Here is a 27,065-nt window from a genome sequence, read left to right as displayed (position 1 = left end):
AGACAGTAATGAACCAAGATAATAAAATGTCACACAAATGATATTCAATCTGAAGTTCTAAAGAGAGTAATGAACCAAGATAATAAAAATTTCCTTGAGACCATGAAGAAAACAAATTCCCTGAAAAGTTTAGCCAAACTAGATTGGTGAGTCCTCCAAATATGTCTGAATTCAGATATTCTATCAGATTGTTGATCATGTCCAATTATTTTAGTGATGACAGTCCCCAAAAGGAACCCGGATCTATATTGCTGATGAGATTGTTATCCTTCTATTAGAGAGAGAGAGAGAGTCTCCCATTCTGTAGGCTTTCTCTTTAGTTTATTGATTATTTCCTTTGATAAAGAGAAACATTTTGGTTTGAAGCCATCCCACTTGTTAATTAATGTTTTAATTTTCTGAGCTTTGTGAGTCTTGTTGAAAAAGTTATTATCTGTACCTATATCTTGGTGTGTTAAACCTATACTCCTCTCTAATTGCTTTAAAATCTCTGGTCAGATTTTCAGGGCTTTCATCCATCTCAAGTTGATTTCTGTTCAGTCTCAGAGGTAAGGATTTAGTCCTATTTTTTTCAACAAATGAATAGCCAGTTTTCCTAGCACCATTTGTCAGTGATTGAGTTTGTCTTCTTTGTCAAAGATCAATTAACTATAAGTGTATGAGTTTGTTTTTGGATCTTTTATTCTGTTCCATTGATCTGTGTGCCTTTTTTGCCAATACAATGCTGTTTTAATTACTAGATCTCTGTAGTATCTTTTGAAATCAGAAATTGTGATGTCTCCTGCATGATTTTATTGCTCAGAATTACTTTGGCTATTCTGGTCTTTTCTTCCATATAAAATTTGTGGTGAATTTTTCTAGGTCTATGATAAATGTCATTGGTATTTTGATAGGGGTTCCATTGATTCTGTAGATCACTTTTGACAGAATGGCCATTTGATGATATTTATTCTGCCTATTCATGAGCAAAGAAAAATTTTCCTTTTCTGAAGTCTTTTGTAATTTTTAAAAATGTTTTATAATTTTCATTTTAGAGGACTTTTCATCTTTGGTTAGGTTTATTCTTAGGGATTTTATTGGTTTTGAAGTTATTTTTAATGAAATTTGAAGTTATTGTAAATGGAACTGCTTTCTTTATGAATTTATGGTTGGCATATAGAAAACCTATTGATTTATTTAGGTTTACTTTGTATCCCAGTACTTTGCAGAATTGGCTAATCAGTTCAGGTAGTTTTTTGTTTGAGATTTTTGGGTCTTCTAGATATAGGATCATGTTGTCTGCAAAGACAGTTTTAATTCTTTTTTCAATTTGAATTTATTTGACATTCTTTTCTTATCTTATTGTTCTGGCAAAAGTCTCAATGGCTGTATTTAAAAAAAGCACTGATAGTGGGCATCTTTGTCTTGTATTTTATTTTAGAGATACCTATTGCAACTTTCTGTATTCAATATGATATTGGCTATCAGTTTATTGTATATAGCCTTAATCATGTTGAGATAAATTTCTTGTATTTCAACTTTCTGCAGTTATTTTATCATAAATTGGTGTTAGACTTTGTCAAATGTTTTTGTAGCATATATTGATGTGATCAAGTAATTTATGTTCTCAGTTCTATTTAAATAGTAAATAGCATGTGTTGATTTGCATATGTTGAACCAGTCTTGCTTTCCTGGGATAAAATCAATGTGATTGTTGTATACAATATTATTGATATCGTTTTAAAGTACATAGCTAGCATTTTTTTAGAATTTTTGATATTGGTCAATTTTTTTCTTGAGGATTTTTTTTATTTTTTATTAATGTGATACTGGTTTCATAGAATGATTTTGTAAAAATACCATCTTTTTTGTTTTCTCACAACAAGTTCTGCAATATTGTGTTTCATTCTTCTCTAAAAGTTATTCAGAATTCAGCTGAAAACCTGACTGGGCTTGGAATTTTTTGATGGAAGAATTTTTATTGTTATTTCTATTTCTTTGCTTGCTATTGTTTAGTTTTAGTTTTCTCTGTCCTAATGGTTCAATTTATGTAGGTTACATGTGCTTTGAAATTTGTTTTTTTTTTCTTTCATGTTTTCTTGTTTATTGACGTATAATTTTTTAAAATAGTTTTGATGATTCTCTAATTTTTTTCCACTGTCGGTGGTTATTTTTGTTTTTTCACTTCTGATTTTAATAATTTGAGTTAATTTTTTCCTTTAGTTAAGTTGGCTTGGAGTTTATCAGTCTTGTTAATTTTTTTAAAGAGCCAACTTTTTGTTTTGTTAATTGTTTGTATTGCTTTTTATTCTTTTTTGTGTTATGATACTCATGTTATTTTTTTAACTTTTTATTGGTTCATTTTAATCATACATCTTAATGGAGTGCAAGATGGTAGAGGCATACATGCATACATTACTCAATTGACATTTTCACAATTCTCATCCCATTTCTTTCCCCTATCCTCATTCTCATGTTTGGCTTAGTGGTCGACTTTACTATGTCTGTGAATGTACATCATATACATTAAGAAATATTTTTCCCTTTCATCTTCTTAGGTTGCCTTGTTTACTCATCTTAGTTTCTTCTTTGTCTTGAGTTCCTCCTATGACCAATTTTCTTTTTATCTTCCACATATTAGGTAAAGCATCCATTTTTAAATTTTTTTGTGACGGACTAATATTACTTAGCATAATGTTCTCCACTTTCACCCATTTTTTTGTGGGTCTGGGGATGGAACCCAAGGGCATTCAACTTCTGAGCTATACCCCATGCACTATTTTTTATTCTTTATTTTTTAAACAGGGCCTCACTAAGTGATCAAATTGCGATCCTCTGGTCTCAGCCTCCCAAATGCTGGGATTACAAGCATGTGCCACCATGCTCAGCCCATTTTTCTATAAATGACATAATTGTGTTTTTTTGACTGAGTAAAATTCCATTCCTTACCTGTCTCATAGATTTCTATTCATATGTCGATGGACATCTTGGCTGGTTCCATAGTGTGGCAATTGTAAATTGTGCACCAAATGAACTTAGATATGTATGCATTTTTGTAGTTTGGCTTTCATGCTTTTGGGTAGATATACAGAAGTGGTATTGCTGGATCATATGGTAGACTAGTTCTCATTGTTCTGAGGATCCCTCATACTGTTTTCCAAACTTGTTGCACTAATTTGCAATCCCACCAACAATGTACTAAGAGTTTCTACTACTATACATCCTCTCCAGCATTTGTTGTAGTTTGTGTTTTGAATGATTGCTATTCTAGTAGAAGTTAGGTGAAATCTCAGGGTAATTTTGATTTGCATTTCTCTGAGTGCTAATGATGTTGAGCATTTTTATGCATTTATTGGACATGTAATTTCTTCTTTTGTGAAGTATCTATTTAGTTCACTTGCCCACTTTTGATTATTTGTTTTATTAGTGCTGAGTTTCTTGAGCTCACTGTATATTCTAGATATTCATTCTCTATCAGAGAAATAGTTGGCAAAAAATTTTCTCCCATTCTGTTGGCTTTCGGTTGAGGTCCTGGATAGTTTTCTTTGTCCTATAATAGCTCTCCAGTTTAATGAAATCCAATGTTTTAATCACATTTTACTTTCTTGTGCCTTTGGTGTCTGGTTGAGAAAGATTTTATTTGTGCCAAAATTTCTGGACTAATTTAATCCATCTTGAATTGACTTTCATGCAAGGTGAGAAACTGGGTTTTATTTAATTTTCTGCATATGGTTAACCAGTTTTGCCAAAACCATATACTGAAGAGGTTGCGTTTTTTTCAGTGCATGTTTGTGCCTCCTTTCTCAAAAATCAATTGGTTTTATTGTGCAGATTGGTTTCTGAGACTTTTATTTTGCTACATTAGTCTATGTATTTGTTTTTCTGTCAGTACCATGCTGTTTTTATTACTATGATTTTGTAGTGTATTTTAAAGTCAGGTATTGTGATTCATCCTACTTGGGTTTTATTTCTTAAAACTATTTTGGCTATTCTGTTTTTTTGTTGTTCCAAATGAATTTAAAGAATATATTTTCTATGTCTTTGAGAAATGAATTAGGTAATTTAGTGGGAAATCTTTTGAATCTATAGATCACTTTTGAATGAATGGACATTTTGATTATATTTATTTTGCCTATCCAAGAACAAGAAAGATCTTTTCAACTTCAAAGGCCTTCCAATTTTTTCAATGTTTTATAATATTTTTATATATTTTTATTGAAAATAAATGGTATATATTTGAACTGTACTTGGTTCCCTCTCCACACCACCACATTTTTCCCTTCCCCACTCCCAACAATGAATGTCCAAGGTAACCATGCTTTTACACATATTCAGGTGTAGCCCCTCATTAATCAAGTTCAGCCTTCTTCCTCTCCTATCCTTCCATTCAAACTTTGCTGAGATTTCCATTTCAATATTTGGAGTTGCTCTGGTATCCCCAATGCTCCCTAGTTTGAGCATATTAAAGGAAAGATATGTCCTTTCTCTTTTGGTGCTTGTCTTGTAAGACCCCCGCCGAGGGGAGACCCTCAATCAACCTCGGGATAAGCGATGTCAAGTACCACGAGAGACTTTATTTTCCTTGATGCAAAAGCAAAAGGTAAAAGTTTATTAAGGAGCCAGTGCACTGGGGCCAACTCATATAGGAGTTTGGCCCCGAGCAACTGAAAGTGTGGATATTTATAGGGAAAAGACCACCAGTTAGGGGGGGTAGGGGTTTGGGCCAGATTGCATGTGTTTACAGAAAATTACAGAATCATTTGAAAAGTACATTCTGTAGTCAAGTGTTAGATAAGATACCAAGTGTAGTCAGTAAGCTCCCGGGTCAAGGCGCTCTGACCCAGTCAGTATAGATAAGATGGGGTGGGATTATTGCATATTTTACATTCCTAAGCTGTGAGCTGCAGTAAAATATATTTTTCTTTTTAACTATTAGCTGGCTGCTAGGGGCTTATGATTTTTTCTTCTAAATGGAGCCTTTCAGTCTGATCTCACTTAACATAATGCTTTCCAGGACTTTTCTTATTCTTGCAAATGACATGATTTTGTTCTTCTTTATAGCTGAATAGAATTTCATTATGTGCATTTCCCATAATTTTACAATCCATTCATCTGTTGAGGGGGAGCTGGGTTGATTCCATATTTGGGCTATTACGAATTGTGCTGCTGAACATAGGTATGGATATGTTGCTGTAGTTCTCTGAATTCAACCCCTTTGGAAAAATACTCAGGAGTGGTAGAGCTGGATCATATGATGAATCTATTCCCAGTTTTCTAAGGAATATCGACACAGATCTCCATAATGGCTGAACTAGTTTGCACTCTCACCAACAGTGTAAAAGAGTTCCTCTTTCCCCACATCCTCACCAGCATTTGTTTTTATTTGATTTATTTATGGTTGCCAATCTGGGGTTAGATGGAATCTCAGCATAGTTTTGATTTGCATCTCCCTGATGGCTAATGAGGTAGAAATCTTTTCATGTATCTATTGGCCATTTGTATCTCTTCTTTTGTAAAGTGTCTATTCATTTCTGTTGCCCATTTCTTGATTGGGTTGTTTGTTTTGCTAGCATAGAGACTTTTGAGCTCTTTGTATATTCTGGATAGTAGCCCTCTAGCAGAGTTGTGGCTGGAAAAGATCTTCTCCCATTCTGTTGGCTTCCTCTTTTTGTTATTGATGGTTTCCTTTGATGAGAAGAAACATTTTAGTTTGATGCTGTTCCACTTGTTAATTCTGCTTTGATTTCCAGAGCTTTGGAGGTTTTGTTGAGAAAGTTACTGCCTTTACCTATATGTTGGAGTGTTGAGCCTATCCAAGTCTTTGATCCATCTCGAGTTGATTCCTGTACATGGTGAGAGGTAAGGATTTGGTTTCATCTTTCTACAAATGGATACTGAGTTCTCCCAGCACCATTTGTTGAAAAGGCTGTCTTTTCTACAGCATTTGAGTTTGGCCCCTTTGTCAAAGATTAATTGACTATAGGTGTGTGGGTTTGTTTCTATACCTTCTATTCTATTCCATTGGTCAGTATACCTGTTATTATGCTAGTACCATGCTGTTTTAACTACTATTGTTCTATTGTATAATTTGAAGTCTGGGATTGTGATGCCTCCTGCATGATTCTTATTGCTGAGAATTGCTTTGGCTATTCTGGGTCTTTTTTTCCTCCACATAAAGTTTATGATTGATTTTTCTAGGTCTATGAAGAATGTCATTGGTATTTTAATAGGAATTGCACTGAATCTATAGATCACTTTTGGCGGAATGACCATTTTGGTGATAATTATTCTGCCAATCCATGACCAGAGGAGATCTTTCCATCTTCTAAGGTCTTCTTGAATTTATTCCTTTAATGTTTTATAGTTTTTATTGTAGAGGTCTTTTCCATCTTTGGTTACGTTTATTCCTAGGTATTTTTTATTGGTTTTGAGGTTATAGTAAATGGAATTATTTTCTTTGTTTCTTTCATTGTGGATTCATTTAGGTGTAAAGAAAAGCCACTGATTTCTTTAGGTTGAGGTTTTTTTTTTTTTTTTTTTTTTTGGTGGTACTGGGATTCCTGGAAGCCCTTCTACTTCCGGTCTACACTCCCAGACCTATTTTTACATTTTTATTTGGAAACAGGGTGTCCTAAGCCAGCTCGCGCAGCTGGCTTTGAACCTGCGCGATCCTCCTGTCTCTGCCTCCCAAGCATGGGGATTACAAGTGTACACCACCATGCCTGGCTAGGTTGAGTTAACCTGCAACTTGGCTAAAATTGTTAATCAGCTCCAGAAGTCTTTTGGTTGAGTTCTTAGGGTCTTGAAGATAAAGGATCATGTCATCTGCAGATAAGGATAATCTTAATTCCTCTCTTCCTATTTGAATTCCTTTGATTTCCTTCTCTTGTCTTATTGCTGTAGCAAGAGTTTCAAGAACTATATTGAAGAGGAGTGGTGATAGGCATCCTTGTCTTGTTTCTGATTTTAGAGAAAATTCTTGCATTTTTCCCCATTCAATATAATGTTAGCTTTGTCTTTGTTGTATATTGCCGTAATGATGTTGAGGTATGCTCCTTCTATTCCAATTTTCTGCAGTTTTTTTTTTTTTTAACATAAATGAGTGTTGGATTTTATCAAATGCTTTTTCAGCATCTATTGCTATGATGATGTAGTTTTTGTTCTTGATTCTATTTAAGTGGCAAATGACATGTATTGATTTGCCTATGTTGAACCAGCCTTGTTTTTATGGGATGAAACAAACTTGGTGATGTTGACTTACTCTCTTGATATGGTTTTGATTACATATAGCTAGTATTATGTTTAGAATTTTTGCATCTATGCTCATTAAGGATATTGGTCTGTAGTTGTTCTTTCTTGAGTTATCTTTATTTGGTTTGGGGATTATTGTGATACTAGCCTCTTAGAAGGAATTTCAGTTTTCTGGAACAAGCTATGATGTATTGGTATAAATTCTTCACAGCAGGTTTTGTAGAATCCAGCTGGAAACCCATCTGGGCCTGTGCTTTTCTTTGATGGAAGAATTTTTATCACCATTTCTATTTCTTTGTTTGCTATTTGTTAGTTTAAGCATGTTATGCCCTCTTGGTTCATTTTAGAGAGGTTAAATGAGCTTAGAAATCTATCAATTTCTTCCATGTTTTTTAGTCTTTTGGAGTATAAAATTTTAAAGTAGTTTCCAATAATCCCTTTAATTTCTCCACTATCTGTGGTGATGTCACTTTTTCATTTCTGATTTTACTAATTTGAGCTGATTCTCACTTTCCTTTTGTTGGGTTGGCTAGAGGTTTATCAATTCTATTAATCTTTTCAAAGAACCGGCTTTTTGTTTTGTTGATTCTTTGAAGTTTTTTTTTTTTTTTCTATTTCATTTATTTCTGCTCTGATTTAAATAATTTCCTGTCTTCTGTTGGCTTTGGGATTAGACTCTTGCAGTCTTTATAGGTCCTTGAGTTGTGTCATTAGGTTCTTTACTTGGTGATTCTCTGTTCTTCTTATGGGGGCACTCAATGCAGTAAACTTTCCTCTTGCTACTGACTTCATAGTGGCCCATAGATTTTGGTAAGTTGTTTCTCTGTTTTCATTTATTTCTATAAATTTCTTTACTTCTCCCTAATTCCCACTCTTACACATTCATCATTCAATATGTATTATTCAATTTCCATGCATTTAAATAGTTTCTTTTGGGTTTCCTGTTGTTGATTTCTATTTTTGTTCCATTATGGTCTAAAAAGATGCAAGGAATTATATTTCACCTTTTGAATATGCTGGTGCTGTGCCTTCTTTGTGTCCCAGAATGTGATCTATTTTTGAGAATATTCCATGGGCTGCTGAGAAGAATGTGTATTCTGTAGTTCCTGGTTAGACTATTCTGTATTTGTCTATTAGGTCCATTTGGTTTATAGTTTTCTTTAGTTCTAAAAAGTCTTTACTCATCTTTTGCCTTGAAGATTGATCCAGTGGTGTGAGAGGCATGTTAAAATCTCCCAGAATTATTGTATTTGGGTCTATTTGAAATTTGATGGTTGAGAAATGAAAGGTTCATTTTACAAATGTGGATGCACCCACATTTGGGGCAAAAACATTTACTATCATTATATCTTCTTGGTGTGTTATTCCTTTTAATATAAGGAAATACCCTGTTTTGTCTCTTTTGATAGTGTTTTAGTTTAAAGTCTGTTTTGTTGGATATTAGGGTTACTACCCCTGCCCTTTTTTGGTCTCCAATAGCATGGTATATCTTTGTTCATCTTTTCACTTTCAATCATCTTTGGCTGTAAGGTGAGTTTCTTGCCAACAGCATATATTTGGATTATATTTTTTAATCCATATTGTCAGTCTATGTCTTTTGATTGGTGAGCTAAGTCCTTTGATGTTAAAAATTATTATTAAAATATGATTTTTGTTTTCTGTCATTTTGTGTCCTGTCTTCTGTTTGGTAGCTTGTTCTTTCTTCTTTACTTAAATGCCCTACTGATCAACTTCCTCTCTTCTCTGGTTCTGAATTCTACTTCTTTTTTATTCTTTATGGTTTATTTCTTTAAGTATGTTCTCAAGTGTTGGCTTTGAATTCATGAATTTTTTGAGATTTTATCTTAAAATACTTTTATTTCTCCATCAATTTTGAATAGTAGTTTTGCTGGATATAGTAGTTTTATTTGGAAGTTGTTTTCTTCCAGGGTCTGAATCACATCATACCAGTCTCTTCTAGCATTCGTGACCTGGGCTGTATAATCTGGGGTGATTATTATTGTTTTGCTCTACTTTTCACCTCTCATTTTGTTCTCACTGCTTTTAAGATTTTTTCCTTGACCTCTATAATAGTCATTTTGATTATTATGTGGCATAGGAATGTCCTTCTTTGATCTGTCTTAATGGTGTTCTGTATGTCTCCTGGACAAGAAGAATCAAGTCTCTTACCATATTTGGAAAATTCTCTGAAATTATTTCTCCAAAGAGGTTATGGATGACCTTGGTCTATACCTCTATCCCTTCTTCAATGGCTTTTATCCATGAGTTAGTATACTTCATGTTATCCCATAGTTGCTATAGTGACTTCTGTATACTGTTGACTGTGGTTTTGGTTTTGTATGAACTGTTTTCTAATAGTGATATTCTACTTTCCATTTCATCTAATATTCCAGAATTCCTTTCTATTGCTGTCTTTATTTCATTTTTTGACTCTATCATTTCATTGCAGACCTCCCTCTGATTCTTAGTATTTCTAATTCATTTTTCATCTCCTCTAGACTTGTTTTATATCCTTTCATCACAATGTACATCAAGATTCAGAACTCCCCTTCTTGCATTTTTTGTAGGTCAGTATTCATGATTTCTGTTATGTCTCCACTATTTCTGGTTCTCATATTTTAAAAGTTCTCAGGCCTTTTTTCTGATGTCCTCCCATCATTTGTGGGTATTATGTTTAGTCCAGTGTTAGAAGTAGGAATTTAGAAGAGTCAACAGGTAAGAAGTACTTTTTTGAGTGGTGAGTGTTGGGTGATGGTGGATTAGCTAGGGTGTTGGCTGCAGGAGTCAGAATAGGTAGAGGATATAATTAGGTTGTGGAAGAATTTTAGTATAATAAGGTTTAAGGTTTAAAATGGGAGAAGGTTAGATAGTAGGACTCATATTTATTAGAATACTTAAGTATGGAGCTGTGAGAAACTTTGTGTATTAAACAAAGAGATACAGTTAGGGGACAAAGAAAAAGTTTTGAGGGAAGATTGTAGATAGTCTAAATTGATGACTTTTGTAGGAGTGGGGGGAAGGAGCAAACACAAATGAATAAAGTAAAATAAGGTACAAATGCTAACTATTATACCTCAAATATAAACAACATCAACAAAAACAAAAATAGACCACCAAGAGAGAACAAAAAGGGTTAAGTGAATAAACAGGATAAAAATAAAATGAAATAAGCAAACTAGCAACTGTGTGAGATAAAGTGAAAGAACCAAGCAAACAAGAAACTCAGTTAAAAGTAAAAAAAGAAAAAAGAAAAATATAACCCCCCAAACCCCCAAAAACCCCAAACCCCCAAAACCAAACAAAAACAGAAAAAAAAAAAAACCCACCACCACCACCACCACCAACAACAACAACAAAAAATAGTCCTACTACTTTACAAATATAGGGAGGGTTAGTGTAATTTCTGAATGTCAGATTGATGTGATAGTTTTTGGAGTATATTCCAATGTCTCGTATTTACTTGGAGTGACCCCTTGTGGCACTGTATTTTAACTTGCCCCCCTCAGCACACACAGTTATCACCGTGTCTGGTGGCACTCACTGTGTGCCTGCTGGGTTCCATAGCTCATCTGAGCTCACCTTGTTATGTGGCAGCTTAGTCTGGAGTTCTGAAGGGCTGGCAATTCTTTCATATCCCACTGATTCTCTATGCAGATGGTTAGCAGGTCCAGTTCTGGGTTCCTGAAAGTCTCCCTATGCTTTTGTGGGTGCCACCTCTGGTGAGCAAATGTTGCTGCTCAGCTTCTCGGGTGAGCTTGCAGCTTAAGATATTGGAGCTCTATGGCCACTTTCAGACTCTTGGGGTATTTTTTTCTGAATTTCTTGGGGCTGCCATGCCCAAAGACCCTGTTTGGGCCAGTGGCCCATTATGGCATCAGCGGCTGCCATGTCTCCAGCTTGCTTGTGCTTTTTTTGTGTTGCAGTGAATCTCACAGATCAGAGTTACTGGATTTCTCCTGCCATAGACCCTGAGTCTGTTTTGGGTCATAAGCTGACTTTAATTTGATTAAGACACTGCCTTCTCAGTAGTTGAACTTAATTTGCTTTAGTTAGTGAGATATGCTGCATTTCTCATCGCCTTTTTCTCATCGCTTCCCTATCATATTTTTTTGCAGTACTGGGAATGGAACCCAGGAACATTCTTCCTCTGAGCTACACCCCCAGTGTTGTTTTATTTATTGTAAATCAGGGTCTTACTGTTTTACAGAGGGCTTCACTAAGTAGCTGAGACTTTCCACAAACAACAGTTCTCCTGACTCAGCTTCCCAAATTCTGAAATTGCAAGTGTGTGCCACCACACCTCACTCTGTTTTATAATTTATTTGTAAAGATTTTTTTACACCATTGATTAAGTTTATTCCTAAATATTTTATTTTTTGTGGGTGATCCTGAGAGGAAGTGTTTTCTGATTTTTTTTAGTGAATTTATGGTTGGCATACAGAAAAGCATCTAAATTTTTTAAGATTGATTTTGTAGTTTTCTGATTTTGTTGATCAGTTCTATAAACCTGTCAGCTGAGTTTGTTGTGTCTATGAGGTAAATATCTTATCATCTACATATAGCAAAAGTTGATTTTCTTTTTTTGCTTATTACTCAGTGTAGAGTCTCAATTACTATATTGAATAGAAGCAGTGATAAAGCATATTTTCTCTTGTTTCTGTTTTTAGGGGAAATTCTTGCAGATTTTTCCCATTTGATTTTATATTGATTGTGACCCTATTATATATTTCCTATATGATGTTGAGGTATGTTCTTTCTATTCTGATTCTCTGCAATGATTTTAGCATAAATGGATGTTGGATTTTCAAATTCTTTTTTCAGCATGTTTTTAAATGATCATGTGATCTTTGTCCTTGTTTCTGTTTCTGTGATGAATTACATAGAATGATTTTTGTATGTTGTACCACATTTGCATCTATGGGATGAACCCTATTGGTGATGGTGTATGATTTTATTGATGTTGTTTTGAATGTGCTTTTCTAGTATTGTGTTTAGCTGTTGTGAATCTAAGTTTATTAAAGATGTAGGCCTATAATATTTCTTCCTTTAGTTGTCTTTATTTAGTTTTGGTATTAATGTGATATTGATTTCAAAGAATGTTTTGGCAAAAGTCCTGTTTCTTTCTCTCTCACAAAATAAAATTTTAAAATATTAAAAATTAATTTTCCATAAAGGTTTTTATAAAATTCACTTGGGAAACATCTGGTCCTGGGCTTTTTTTTGGTGGTAGAATTTTTTTTTTTTTTTTTTTTGCGGTACTGGGGTTCCTGGAAGTCCTTCTATCTCTGGGCTACACTTCCAGACCTATTTTATATATTTTATTTGGAAACAGGGTCTCTTAAGCCAGCGAGGCTGGCTCCGAACCAGCACAATCCTCCTGTCTCCGCCTCCCAAGCGCAGGGATTACAAGCGTGCGCCACCACGCCCGGCCTGTGGTGGTAGATTTTTTTACTGCTGCTTCAATCTCTTTGATTGATATTCTTTGGTTTAAATTTTCTATTCTTGATTCAGTTTAGGAATGTTTTGTTTATCTAGCATGTTTTCAATTTCTTCCAGATTTTACACTTTGTTCTACTGTTTTCTAAAGTAGTTTCTTAATAATCCTCTGGATTTCTACAATGTCAGTGGTAATATCTTCTTTTTTATTTCTTATCTTCATAATTTATATTATGAATGCAATATAATATTATTTAATAATAATATATTAATACAACACAATATTATGTAATATTAATAATATTATATATAAAATATATAATTTTAATATAATATAATCATATTTATTTTATGTTTCTCTCTTTTTTGGTTAAATTGGCTAGATATTTATCTATTTGTTAATTTTTTTCCCAGAAACCAGCTTTTGGTTTTGTTGATTTTCTGATTTTTTTCTACATCATTGATTTTTAGTCTTACTTTAATAATGTTTTGGGGTTAGATTGTTCTTGTTTTAGAAGAGGTCTGTGGTGTTTCATTAGGTTATTTGTTGATTTTCGGTTCTTCTCATGTGGGCACTCAGTGTTATTATTTTTTCACTTGATACTGCTTAAAGCCATCTCAGAGGTTTTGATATGTTGTCTCTCTATTTTTGTTTACTTCTGTTTTGTTTGGGGATTTATTTTATTTTACCCCTGACTTCTTCTATGACCCATTTTTTTATTCAGCTCTGTGGTGGTCTGTCTCCACATTTTTATGTGATTTCTTTGAGTATATTTATAGTTGATTTCTAGTTTCATTCCATTATGCTCTGAAAAGACACAGAGAACTGTGTCACAGTTTTTTAAATGTGCTAGTGATCACTTTGTGGCCCAGAATGTGATTTGTTTTAGAGAAGGTTCTGTAGGCAGCTGAAAAAAAAAATATGAACTCTTCTGTAGTTGGGTGGAATATACTATATGTGTATTACAGATCCATTTGGTTTTTGGTATTCTTTAGGTCTGAGACATCTTTACTGACCTTTTGTCTAAAAGATCATTCTAGGGTTTTGGGGGGGGTGTTGAAGTTTTCTAGTATTTTTGTATTGATACTTGTGTGTGACTTAATGTCACAAAGAGTTTGTTGTTTGAACACTGCTGCACCTATATTTGGGACATAAATGTTCACTATCATTATTTCCAATCTTTAGATTGTTTCTTTTACCAATAAAAATGGCAGGTTTAGTCTCTCATGATAAGCTTGGTCTGATATCATAGTTGATCATAGTTGATCATAGTTGATACTACTGCTTTTTTCTAATTCCAGTGGCATGAGTTACCTCGGTATATAAGGCTAAAACTGGACAGTGGGATTATTGTGTGGGAAAGGGGATTGCCTGGTGCTGTCTTCTGGAGTGGACTTATAGCTTCTGTTCTCAGCCAAGACTTTGCAATGCAGGAATCACCCCATGTCACCCTCAACCACAGGCACTAGGGACAAAATATGCCCTGAAACAAGTGCTTTTAGTATGCAGCTTCTAGATTTTGAATACTTTAACCAATGGAAACAATTCACTGGGCTAAGCATTAGAGGATAAAAAGTTGATTGGATGCCCACACAGGGTACTTTCATCCTTCTTTTCATAATTAAATTTTCTTGCCAAAATGCTTTTTTGTAAGTTTTTTTCTTGTGATTTCCTTAATATCTATTTTGAACATTTGGGGGAAAATAGTAAAATTTCCACTACCAACAGGAAAACCATGATCTTCCAGCTCAAAAGAAGCATTTTCTACTCTCTCTTTGTGGGAGCTTCTGTCTGGATTAGTGTGGCAGTTTCTCAACTGGCTGAGATTCAGTGGTAAAAGTCACTATTCAAAAAGCAAATGCCTTTAATAAACACCTGGGGATGTTCAGATAATATAGTGAAGATACTAAGGTATAAATGCTTAATAAAAAAGTTACAAATTGGCAGAGACTAGGAAAAAACAAATTATTACAGTTTAAAATAAAAATCTGGGTAGCATGCCAGACCCCTGGAGAAACCAGGCCCAGTAAGAAGCTGGGTTCTGGGCAGGGGTTGCGCGCGGGGCACGCCAGATGGGGCCAGGGTCGCGGGACTCTGGGCCTCAGGACAAACTGCAAGTAGCACGCCAGACCCCTGGAGAAACCAGGCCCAGTAAGACGCTGGGTTCTGGGCAGGGGTCGCGCGTGGGGCATGCCAGCTGGGGCCCGGGACATGGGACTCTGGGCCCCAGGCTGAACTGCGAGTAGCACGCCAGACCCCTGGAGAAACTGGGCCCAGAACAGAAAAAGATAAAGAAAAATATCGGAGAGGAGGTAAGAAAGCCGTTATGGATGCCAGGACACTGGAGATGCAGACAAAACTTATCTAAATGCACTGGAACTTATGGAAAAATTCGCCGTGAAAGAGGACTGCTATTTCTCTATATTGTTAAGAATCTCAGACATCACATGTAAGGAGAGAGTTTAGCGGAGACCAAGGAGAAATGCCGTGTTGAAAGAGTTCTCTGCAATGGTGGTGGAGACTTGTATTCAGGAGAAGCAGAAACCGGATATTACCAACTTTATTTTTTTGGAGAAATTACACCAAATGTCAAATGCTACCATCATGCATGCTTAGGAACACTGGACAACATTCAGAGTGGAAAAAGAGCCTGGGAAGGATTTGAAACGGTGGAGGCAGTGGCAATGCCAGTGGCCAATACTCAGGGGAGGCAGAGATCTGATACATTACACCTGGAACCTTTGAAATAATAACCACAGAGACAGTGATCGGAACCTGCTGAGGGGTTAGGCGGGCGCCGGGGCCAGTGGCCGACATCAGAGCTTGCTGTGAGGCAAGGCCACTGCTGAGGCCTCCGTGGCCGGGATTGGAACCTGCAGAGGGGTTAGACTGATGCTGGGGCCAGCAAGGCCGGCATTGGGGCCTGCCATGAGGCAAGATTGTGCTAGGGCCTCCGAGGTTGGGTCCGGAACTTGCTGAGGGGTTAGGCCGGTTCTGGGGTCAGCGAGGCCGGCATCGGAGCCTGCCATGAGGCAAGGCCAGTGCCTGGGCCCCCGAGGATAGGACCGGAGCCTGCTGAGGGGTTAGGCCGGTGCTGGGGCCAGCGAGGCTGGCATCGGAGCCTGCCGTGAGGCAAGGCCAGTGCTGGGGCCTCCGAGGCCGGGATCAGAGCCTGCCTTGAGGCAAGGCCGGTACTGGGGCCTCCGAGGCCAGGATAAGAGCCTGCCGAAGGGTTAGGCCGCTGCTGGGGCCAGCGAGGCCGGCATCAGAGCCTGCTGTGAGACAAGGCCAGTGCTGGGGCCTCCGAGGCCGGGATTGGACCTTGCCCTGAGGCAAGGCTGGTACTGGGGCCTCCGAGGCCAGGATAAGAGCCTGCCGAGGGGTTAAGCTGGTGCTGGGGCCAGCGAGGCCAGCATTGGAGCCTACGATGAGGCATGACCAGTGCTGGGGCCTCCAAGGCCGGGATCGGAGCCTGCCAAGGGGTTAGGCCTGTGTTGGGGCCAGCGAGGCCAGCATTGGAGCCTGCCGTAAGGCAAGGCTGGTGCTGGGGCCTCTGAGGCTGGCATCAGCCTGCCTTGAGGCAAGGCCGGTGCTGGGGCCTCCGAGGCTGGCATCAGCCTGCCTTGAGGCAAGGCCGGTGCTGGGGCCTCCGAGGCCAGGATAAGAGCCTGCCAAGGGGTTAGGCCGGTGCTGGGGCTAGCGAGGCTGGCATCGGAGCCTGCCGTGAGGCAAGGCTGGTACTGGGGCCTCCGAGGCCAGGATAAGAGCCTGCCGAGGGGTTAGGCCGGTGCTGGGGCCAGCGAGGTCGGCATCGGAGCCTGCCTTGAGGCATGACCAGTGCTGGGGCCTACAAGGCTGGGATTGGAGCCTGCCGAGGGGTTAGGCCGGTGCTGGGGCCAGTGAGGCCAGCATCGGAGCCTGCCTTGAGGCAAGGCCGGTACTGGGGCCTCCGAGGCCAGGATAAGAGCCTGCTAAGGGGTTAGGCCGGTGCTGGGGCCAGCGAGGCCGGCATCGGAGCCTGCCGTGAAGCAAGGCCAATACTGGGGCCTCCTAGGCGAGGATAAGAGCCTGCTGAGGGGTTAGGCCAGTGCTGGAGTCAGTGAGGCCGGCATTGCAGCCTGCCGTGAGGCATGGCCAGTGCTGGGACCTCCGAGGCCAGTATTGGAGCCGGCCGAGGGGTTAGGCCGGTTCTGGGGCCAGCGAGGCTGGCACCGGAGCCTGCCATGAGGCAAGGCCGGTACTGGGGCCTCTGACCCCGGGATTGGAGCCTCCCGAGGGGTGAGGCCAATGCTGGGGCCAGCAAGGCCAGCATTGGAGCCTGCCGTGAGGCAAGGCCGGTGCTGAGGCCTCCAAGGCTGGGATTGGAGCCTGCCTTGAGGCAAGGCCGGTACTGGGGCCTCCGAGGTCAGGATAAGAGCCTGTCGAGGGGTTAGGCTGGTGCTGGGGCCAGCGAGGCCGGCATCGGAGCCTGCTGTGAGGCAAGGCCGGTACTGGGGCTTCCGAGGCCAGGATAACAACCTGCTGAAGGGCTAGACCGGTGCTGGGGCCAGCAAGGCCGGCATCGGAGCCTGCTATGAGGCGAGGCCAGCATCGGAGCCTGCCGTGAGACATGGCCAGTGCTGGGGCCTCCTAACCCGGGAACAGAACCTGCTGAGGGGTTAGGCCGGTGCTGGGGCCAACGAGGCCAGCATTGGAGCCTGCTGTGAGGCTAGGCCGGTGCTGGGGCATTCGAGGCCGGGATTGGAATCCTGCCAAGGGGTTAGGCCGGTGCAGGGGCCAATGGCCAGCATCGGAGCCTGGCGTGAGGCAAATTCACTCCTGCGGCCTCCAAGGCCGGGACCAAAGCCAGCTTAGGGGTTAGACCAGTGCAGGGGCAGCGAGACCAGAACTGGGGCCTCCCATGAGGCAAGGCTGCTGCTTGAGCCAGCGAGGTCTGGATCAGTCCAATGAGTAGCCAGGTCACTACTGGGACCATCAAGAGTGGGATCGGTACTTGCAACACAGCATGCACAGAGAAATATCGCAGAAAATATAAATCAGATGCTTCTCTTAATTAGCAATAACTAGGAGGAAAAGGGCAACAGGAAGAGGTTGAGCTATAGAAAGGGCCCTATAGTGAAGCAACAAATGTGACCACTCAGAGGGTATGTAATACTGGAGGATGGAGCCTCTTTAAAACGCAGGAGGTACATAAACAAATGTATCAAAGTAAATCACCAAAGAAGCGTGGGATGGAGGGAGGGGGAGGGAATGGGATGGGGGCTGGAGGAGGGCTAATTGGATGATGTGTGCCTGTATATCCTCTCAGGTCTTGTACTCCAATGTGATTGATATATGACTACAATGCACCAATTTAAAAAATAAATTAATTAAAAAAATAATAAACAATAAAATAAAATAAAAATCTGGGCGTGGTGGTGCACACTTGTAATCCCCGCACTTGGGAGGCAGAGACAGAAAGATTGCAAAAGCTCTAAGTCAGCCACGCTGGCTTAAGAGACCCTGTTTCCAAATTTAAAAAGTATAAAATAAGTCTGGGATTGTAGCGTGGAGGTAGAAGGGCTTCCAGGAACCCCAGTACCACAAATAAATAAATAAATAAATAAATAAATAAATAAATAAATAAATAAATAAATAAATAAATCATCCTGTTCATTTAGTCATTTTTAAAAAAAATTCAGAGGCACATAATTGAGTATTTAAGGACTAGTAAAGTTTTTGCTAGAATATATAATACTCATAACTTTCATGAACAAAACAAATGAAGCAAAATAAAATGGAAATACAATGTCTTTCATTTGTGTATATATAATGTGTTGCCTTAAAGTTTTGAGGTTCTCTTTATATTTACTGACTTGACTTAAAAATGTCCACAAAAGTCAAGAATATTGTCCTATGCTTATAATCTATTATTATTAAGGCTGTGACAGGAGTTCAAAAACTGGAGGCCAGCCTATATATGTTAGAAAGATCCTGTTTTAAATAAACATTACAAATTTCTAGGAGTGTTGCTTACAGGGAGAATCACTCAGACATTAATGACCAGTAGTACAAAAAATTGTCTGGGCAATAAACTCTTTAGTATAAAATGAATAGAATGTATATACTGCTTTATAAGTTTTTATTTGTGCATTGTATTCATATATCTTAATGGAATACAAGACAGTAGAGGCATACATACTCACATTACTCATTTATTTCAGGTTTGAGGCCAGCCTCAGCAATGTAGCAATATTCTCAACATCCTAGTGAGACCTGTTAAAAAACAGGGTTCAAGCTCATAGATAGAACACTAATGCGTTCAAATTCCAGTAACACATGGGATAAAAATAATAATAAAGCCGGGAGTGGTGGTGCATGCTTGTAATGCCTGTGCTTGGTAGGCTGACACAGTTCAAAGCCAGCTTCAGCTACTTAGTGAGGCTCTTTGCAATTTAGTGAGACCCTTTTTCCAAATAAAATAGAAAATAGGTCTGAGAGTATAGCCTGGAGGTAGAAAAGCCCCTGGGTTCCACCCCCAGTACCACCTAAAAATAATAAATATTTTATGGGTTTAAGAGAAGTTCATGTATGATGAACCTTGGTCCTTAACCTTCTCAGTAAAATATCATGTGAGGATAAGCTATTGAATATTTTGTTGATCCCAACACCAGCTCATTCAGTTCCGCAGAATGGGTATCTTATACAGCCACTCAAGAACCTTTATAGAAAACATGGTGTTGGGGCCTGTGTCTGAGAATGTAGTAGTTCCTAAAGTTTTGGTGGAACATTATAAAGACACATATGCTGGAGGGAAAAAAATCACCTATGTTTTCTATCAGATATAGACAGCAATGGCAGAAGTAGACAAATTAGTTCTGAGGTTCATTTTTATCTTTTTAAAACTCGCCATCTTTTCTTCTATTATTTTTTTATTTTTAATATAATTTTATTGGTTCAATGTATTTTTACATTATATAGTTCAGAGTGGTAAGGACATACATGTACACAGCACTTGGTGAGCTTTCCCTGTGGCTCCTTCTTCATTGCATCCTCTTCAGAATGGCCATTCCAGGATTATTTCTCACAGAAAAAGAACAATCAGTTTTTAAATTTATTTGGAAAAACAAAAACCCAGACTATCCAGAGTATTTCTCAGCAACAAAATCATACAGGAGGCATTGCAAAACTTGACTTCAAATTATATTGCAAAGCTATAGTGATAAAAAAAAAGCATGGTATTGGCACAAAACCAGACACATAGACCAAATATATACACTTGACAATAGCCTCTTTAACAACTGGAGTTGGCAAAACTGGTTAACCATATTAAGAAAAATGGAAATAAGCCCCACTTTCTCACCCAGCATGAAAGTTAATTCAAGATGTATCAAAGATTTGAAAGTGAGACCAGAGAATTTGCAACTCTTTGAAGAGAGCATAGCTTTAACACTTTAACATACAGGGACAGGTAAAAAGAAATTTTTTTTTTTTTTTTTTGGTGGTCCTGGGGATGGAACCCAGGGGCCTTCTACCTCCGGGCTACACTCCCAGATCTATTTTATATTTTATTTGGAAATAGGGTCTCTTATCTTTTTTATTTTATTTTTTTGGTGGTACTGGGGTTCCTGGAAGCCCTTCTACCTACGGGCTACACTCCCAGACCTATTTTTACATTTTTATTTGGAAACAGGGTTTCCTAAGCCAGCGCGCGCGGCTGGCTTCGAACCTGCGCGATCCTCCTGTCTCTGCCTCCCAAGCGCCGGGATTACAAGCGTGCGCCACCACACCCGGCAGAAATAGGGTCTCTTAAGCCAGCTGAGGCTGGCTTTGCACCTGCATGATCCTTCTGTCTCCACCTCCTGAGCGACGGGATTACAAGCGTGCACCACCACACCTGGCAAAAAATCTTTAGCAAGACACCAAAGACAAAATAAACTAAAAGGCAGATCAATAAATGGTACTGCATTAAACACAAGAGCTTCTGTACAGCAAAGAAATCAATCAAGAACTTCAACAAAGAGCTGACAGAATGAAAAATATTTTTGCCAACTATTTCTCCCATAGATGACTAATATGTAGAATATACAGAGAACTATAGAAACTCAGTCCTAAGAAAACAACCCAATCAAAAACTAGGCAAGTGAACTAAATAGACACTATGTAAGAGAAGAAATTCAAATAACCAATATATTTATGACAAAATGCTCAACATGATATTGAATGGGAAAAATGGGAGAAGAAAGAGAGATATTCCCCAATGTACATGATGTACATTCACAAACATATCAAAATTAATCACTAGGCCAAACATAAGAAGGAAAGAGGGATGGAGAGAGAAAAAATGGGATAGAAATTGCAAAAGGGATAAATGGGTGAGATGTACATGTATGACTCTACCATTTTGTATGCCATTTAGATATATGACTAAAATCTACCCATAAACAATTAGAAAAAAGAAATTTCTATAAAAATTTTTAAAAGTATGTTTTTAATGAAAGGATCTGAAAAACATTGTTATGTGAGAATAGTTAATTAAAGAAATTGATGAGTCATATGCATTTTTTTTTTTTTGGTGGTACTGGGGTTCCTGGAAGCCCTTCTTCCTCCGGGCTACACTCCCAGACCTATTTTATATTTTTGAAACAGGGTCTCTTACGTGCGGCTGGCTTCGAACCTGCGCAATCCTCCTGTCTCCGCCTCCCAAGCACGGGGATTACAAGCGTGCACCACCATGCCCGGCATATGCATTTTTTAAAATATATACAGGATAGGAAGTAATTGTTATACAAGAGAGACTACAGATAGAGAAACATCTCAGAGGAGCCTGTGAGAAGTTATAAGGGTAGGGGTGGAAGAATACTTAAGTTCATTAATATAAATAATATTACTATGTGTGTACATGTAAATATATAACAATGTCAATCTGGATACTCCGTATTGAGAGAAAAGAAAATGAGGAGGGGGAAACAAAAGTAAAATCATTTACATATGTTGTGAGACTATAATCCACCAATAAAAGCACAAAATATAAAATTATATTGTTTACAGGCGGTGTGATCTTATATGTAGAGGAACAAAAAAATTTAAACAAAAGGCTTCTGGACCTAAATAACAAATTTAGCAAAGTAGCAAAATAAAAAATCAGCCTATATAATTCAGTAGCTTTTCTATTTGCCAACCATGAATCCATGAAGAAAAAATATAGGAAATAATTTTATTCATAATAACCTCAAAACCAATAAAATACCTAGGCATATATCTTATCAAAGAGGTAAAAACACATCTACAATAAAAAATTATAAAACACTGAAAAAAATAAACTAAGGAAGTCCTTGGATTAGGGGAAGTTCTGCCTTGCTCTTGGAAAATCGGATAAATATCATTTATGAATGGTCATTCTACCAAAAGTGATTTACAGAATCGATGCAATGCCTATAAAAATTCCAACTATACTCTTCACAGACCTAAAACAATCAGTCATAAGTTTTATATGGAGCAATAAAAAAACCCCAAATACCCAAAACAATTTTCAGCATTATAAATCATGCAGTAGGCATCACAGTTTCTGAATTCAAATTATACTACAGAGCTATAGTCATCAAAAAAGCATTGTATTGGCATCAAAACAAGCACACTAAACAATGGAACAGAATAAAAGTTACAGAATCTAATCCACACAATTGAAGTCAATTGATCTTCAACCAAGGGACCAAATACATATGCTGAAGTAAAGATAGCCTTTTAAACAAATGGTACTGAGAAAAGTTGCTGTCCATTTTTAGGAAAAAAAAAATTGACCTGCTGGGCATGGTGGTGCATGCTTGTAATCCCCACATTTGGGAGGTGGAGACAGGATGATTGTGCAGGTTTGAGCAAGCTACGCTGGCTTAAGAGATCCTGTTTCCAAATAAAAATATAAAATGGGTCTGGGAGTGTAGCCCTGAGGTAGAAGGGCTTCCAGGAACCCCAGTACCACCAAAAAAAAAAAAAAAAAAAAAAAAAAGACCTAAATACTTTTCTCTCACCCTGCAACAAAAATCACCTTGAGATGGATCAAATATATAAAAATTAGGCCAGAAACTCTAAAGTCATTAGAGAAGGGTATAGGTTCAATCCTTCAACATATAGTAACAAACAGTAACTTAACAAGACTTGCAGAACTCAGAAAATTAAAACAAGAATAAGTGGAATGGCACCTAACTAAAAAGTTTCTGCTCAGTAAAGGAAATCATCAAGAACCTAAAGAGAAAGCCTACAGAGTAGGAGAAGACCCATTCCCATACATGGCAAATAACATGTGATGATTTGCATATGTTGAACCAGCCTTACTTTTCTGGGATGAATCCAACTTGGTCTTAGTGTACAATTCTCTTGATAGGGCTTTGAATGTTTTTAGTTAGTATTTTATTAGAATATTTCCATCTATGTTCATCAAAAATATTGGCCTGTAATTTTCTATTCTTGAGGTATATTTATTTTGTTTTGGTATTCATGTGATCCTGTCCATGTAGTAGAGTTTGGGAGTGTTCCTTATCTTTAGATTACCCAGAACAAGTGGTGAGGTATTGGGATTAGTTCTTCTCTTAAGGTTCTGCAGAATTCAGCTGGAAACCCATCTTGGTCTGGGCTTTTCTTTAATGGCAGAATTTTTATTGCTGTTTCTATATCTTTTCTTGCTACTGGTTGATTTATGCTTGATATGTCCTCATGGTTTAATTTAGTAGATTAAAAATCCATCAATTTCTTTCATAGTTTTCAGTTATTTTTTGGAGTATACATTTTCAAAATAGTTTCTGATATTCCTTTGAATTTCACCACTCTGTTGATATCTGCTTTTTTATTTCTGATTTTAATTATTTGAGTTGATTCCCTCTCTCTCTCTCTCTCTCTCTCTCTCTCTCTCTCTCTCTCTCTCTCTCTCTCTCTCTCTCTCTCTCTCTCTGTTAGGTTGGCCAGGGGTTTGTCAATCTTACTAATGTTTTTAAAAAACCAGTGTTTTTTGTGGTTTGTTTGTTTGTTTGTTTTGTGGTACTGGGGTTCCTGGAAACCCTTCTACCTCTGGGCTACACTCCTGGACCTATTATATATATTATAATATATATTTCTGAAAAAGAAAAAATATATATATATATGTGTGTGTGTGTGTGTGTGTGTGTGTGTGTGTTGTGTATATGTTGTGTGTATATGTACATTGTATTTATGTCTATTTATGTCTATTTGAGATCTGATGTACTGAAGGGTTTGTTTTACAAATGTGGGTGAACCTACATGGGACATAAATATTTAGTATCCTATCTTTTTGATGAAATTTTCCTTTTAATTAGAGAAAGTAGAAAGTTATATGATTTGTCTTTCTGATGTGTTTTAGCTTAAAGTCTGTCTTGTTTGTTTGTTTTTATCTGCATTGCTGCCCCTGCTCATTTTTGGTCTCCATTTGCATGACATATCTTTTTCCATTTTTTCACTTTCAGCCTATGAATGTCTTTGGCTGTAAGGTGAGTTTTGTGCAAGCAGCATATATTTGGGTTATGTTTCTAAATCTACATTGCCATTCTATGTCTTATAATTGGTAAGTTATGTCCTTTGATGTTGTTTTATTAAAATATGATTTTGTTTCCTGCCATTTAGTGCTCTATCTTCTGTTTGACATAATTTTATTTCTTCTTTGCTTAGTTGCCATGCTGATCAAATTAATCTCTTCTCTGGTTCTGAAATAAGCGTCATTTTTTTTTCTTTTTGGATGATTTCTTTATTTTTTCTAGTGTTGGCTTTGTACTCATGAGTTTTTTGAGATCCTGCTTATCTTGAAACACTTTGGTCTCTCCATAAATTTTGAATAATAACCTTGCTGAATATAGCAGTTTTGGTTTAAAATTGTGTTCTTCCAGGGTTTGGATTACATCATACCAGTCTCTCCTGGCACCCATAATGGGTTGTAAAGTCTGGGGTGATTTTTTATTTTGCCCCTGTATGTCACCCGTTCTTTTGTTCTCACTGCTTTTAAGATTATTTCCTTGGCCTCTATGTTGGTCTTTTTGATTATTCCCTGGCATAGGGAGGTCCTCCATTGATATTATCTTAATGGTATTCTATATGTCTCCTGTATGTATATGTACAAGTTTCTTTCCATGTTTGGGAAATTCTCTGAAATTATTGTTCTGAAGAGATTATAAACACCCTTGGTTTGTACCTCTATTCCTTCTTCAATGCCTTCTATTCATAAGTTAGGATGTTTCATGTTGTTCCATAGTTGCTAGAGGTTTAGGTTTTGTTGTAATGTCTTCTGTATGCTGTTGACTATGCTTTCAGTTTTGAATGAACTGTGTTCTAACAGGGATATTCTGTTTTCTGTTTAGTATTCTAGAATTTCTTTTTATTGCTGTCTTCATTTCATTTATTGAGTTTTTCATTTCTTTCCTGGCCTCATTCTTATTCTTCTCATTTCTTAATGTCTGTTTCTTCTTTCATTTCTTTTTTTTTTCGTACTATTCTATCTCTGAGTTACATCCCCAGCCCTACTTTATGTTTTTATTTGGAAACAGAGTCAAAGTCACTGTCTCACCTCGTTGTTAAAGCTGTTTTGAACCTGCGATCCTCCTATCTCAGCTTACCAAGTACTGGGATTACACACCCAGTATTACACTATCATTTCTTTACCCAGCCTTGCCCCTAAACTTCTTTCTAGTATCCTTCTCCTTTCTTTGTGCTATGTAAGCTTTTAAAATAGTAAATAGCCAAGAGAGAGACAGCCAGAAGTAGGGCAACAAGGAAGACAAATAATTCAAATACTTATTTCTTATTGACTTGGGTGTGATTCTTTTACACTTACTGTGAGGCCTTTCATCTTATTGAAGATCAGGATTTGGAATTCTACTTTTTGCATTTCTTGTAGGTCAGTGTTCATGTTTTCCCTTATTTCCTCACTGTTTTTAGTTCTCATATTTTCAGGATTCTCAGGTTTGTTGTTATAGTGTCTTGGCATTTTCTTTGTTGTGTGTGACTGTGGATAATCTGTCTGATCCAATATTAACAGTAGAAATTTAGAGGCATCAGCAGGTTCATACATGGATAAGCAGTGTTTTTTTCAATGGTGACGGGTAAGAAGAGAGGAACTGGGATGATCGGCACAGGAGTCAGGTAAAGTAAAGAATATAATATAGTGAGTAAAAAAATAAGTAAATAAGGTAGTATCTGGTTGAAAATAAGAGGTTAGGTACTAGGATTATTGTAGTTAGTACAGAGTATTCAGGCATGGAAATATAAAATAGCTTGAACATAAAACAGGAAGATATAGTAGGAGAAAATTTTTGAGAGAAGAGAGTAGATAGGCTAGAGGGAGGAAGCTTATAAAAGGAATGGGGAGGGTGCAAACAAACATGCATAAAGTAAAAAATCAATTTACAAAAACTAATAATTATAAGTTAGACAAAAAATGAAAAGAATAAAAAGGATTAGTGACAGTGTAAAAAAAAAAAACTAAAACAGCAGTCCTACTAATTTACATACATAGGGCCAAGGCCTTTATAATATCTGTATGTCTGTTCACTGTGGTAGATTCTGGAGTATATTTCAATGTCTCTCATTTGCTCCAAAACATACTATCAGCTTTTGGACCCACATTATGAGTGTGCCATTTTCTCAGCTCTGAAACCTTTATGCTCAGGTGTTAGGATGTCAGGTGCCAGTGAAAATGAATTCTGTGTGAGCTCAAAGTTCTGTTTTCACACACTGAGCTTTGTGCCTTTCCAGCCCTGGGTTTGCATCTCCCTACCTGCACTAGAAGTGGGCATCCAGTGTAGTCTTGGAGCAAACTACTGTGACCCTTTGTAGGTACAACACACTGAGCACTATGGGCCTTTTCTGTGTCTGTAGAGGTTCTAACTGAACTATCTCCAGAATGGGCTGACAGATCTTTGTTCACCAAGTTCCCCATAGCTGCTCTGGGCAGTCTGCCATGTAATGCAATGTGGTTACCTTTCTCTCTTGCAGAATGGGTCTCTGGAGGGTACAATGCACCACTGAAAGTGCTGGCCTCTTGTGAGTGCTGTTGCATCTTTTTTTTGCATCCCTGAAGTGTGGTGCTTGTCATTTAAGATATTGGAGCTCTGCTGCCACATTCTGCACTTCAAGTTCTTGGATTACTTGTCTGGATTTCTTGGGGCTGCAGAGCTGGAGATGGATCTGGCCATCTCAGCTCAGGCCATAAGCCTGAGATGGCACCAACCACTACAGCAAGTCAATTGCATACCCTTACTCTTTGCAATGGATCTCATGTTCAGAAGATTGGACTTCATTCTGCATGGTTTCCTTTTTTTGTGTTTTTGTTCTGTCCATAAGTATCTTCCACTGCTTTGATTTTTTTTAAGACACTGCCTTCTTGGTAGTTAAATTTGATTTGTTACAACTACTGAGATGT

The 27,065-nt window shown here is 37.9% G+C and overlaps 1 pseudogene across 1 annotated transcript in view; it reads right to left on the bottom strand.

Moving 5' to 3' along the window:
* The window catches only part of LOC308279524 (adhesion G protein-coupled receptor A3-like), a 58,182-nt pseudogene extending 31,600 nt beyond the window's left edge, over window positions 1–26,582 (bottom strand). Inside the window, exons 1-2 of the transcript in view lie at window positions 26,421–26,582; window positions 14–271 (exon numbers count right to left, since the gene is read on the bottom strand). The product of the transcript in view is annotated as an adhesion G protein-coupled receptor A3-like (transcript). The remainder of the gene's footprint in view (window positions 1–13; window positions 272–26,420) is intronic.
* Between the last annotated feature and the right edge of the window lie 483 nt (window positions 26,583–27,065).

The sequence above is a fragment of the Muscardinus avellanarius genome, assembly GCF_963383645.1.
Source record: "Muscardinus avellanarius genome assembly, chromosome: Y".
Lineage (NCBI taxonomy): Eukaryota > Metazoa > Chordata > Mammalia > Rodentia > Gliridae > Muscardinus > Muscardinus avellanarius.
Note: the sequence above shows the minus strand (reverse complement) of the source record. Positions and strands in the feature narration are given on the sequence as shown.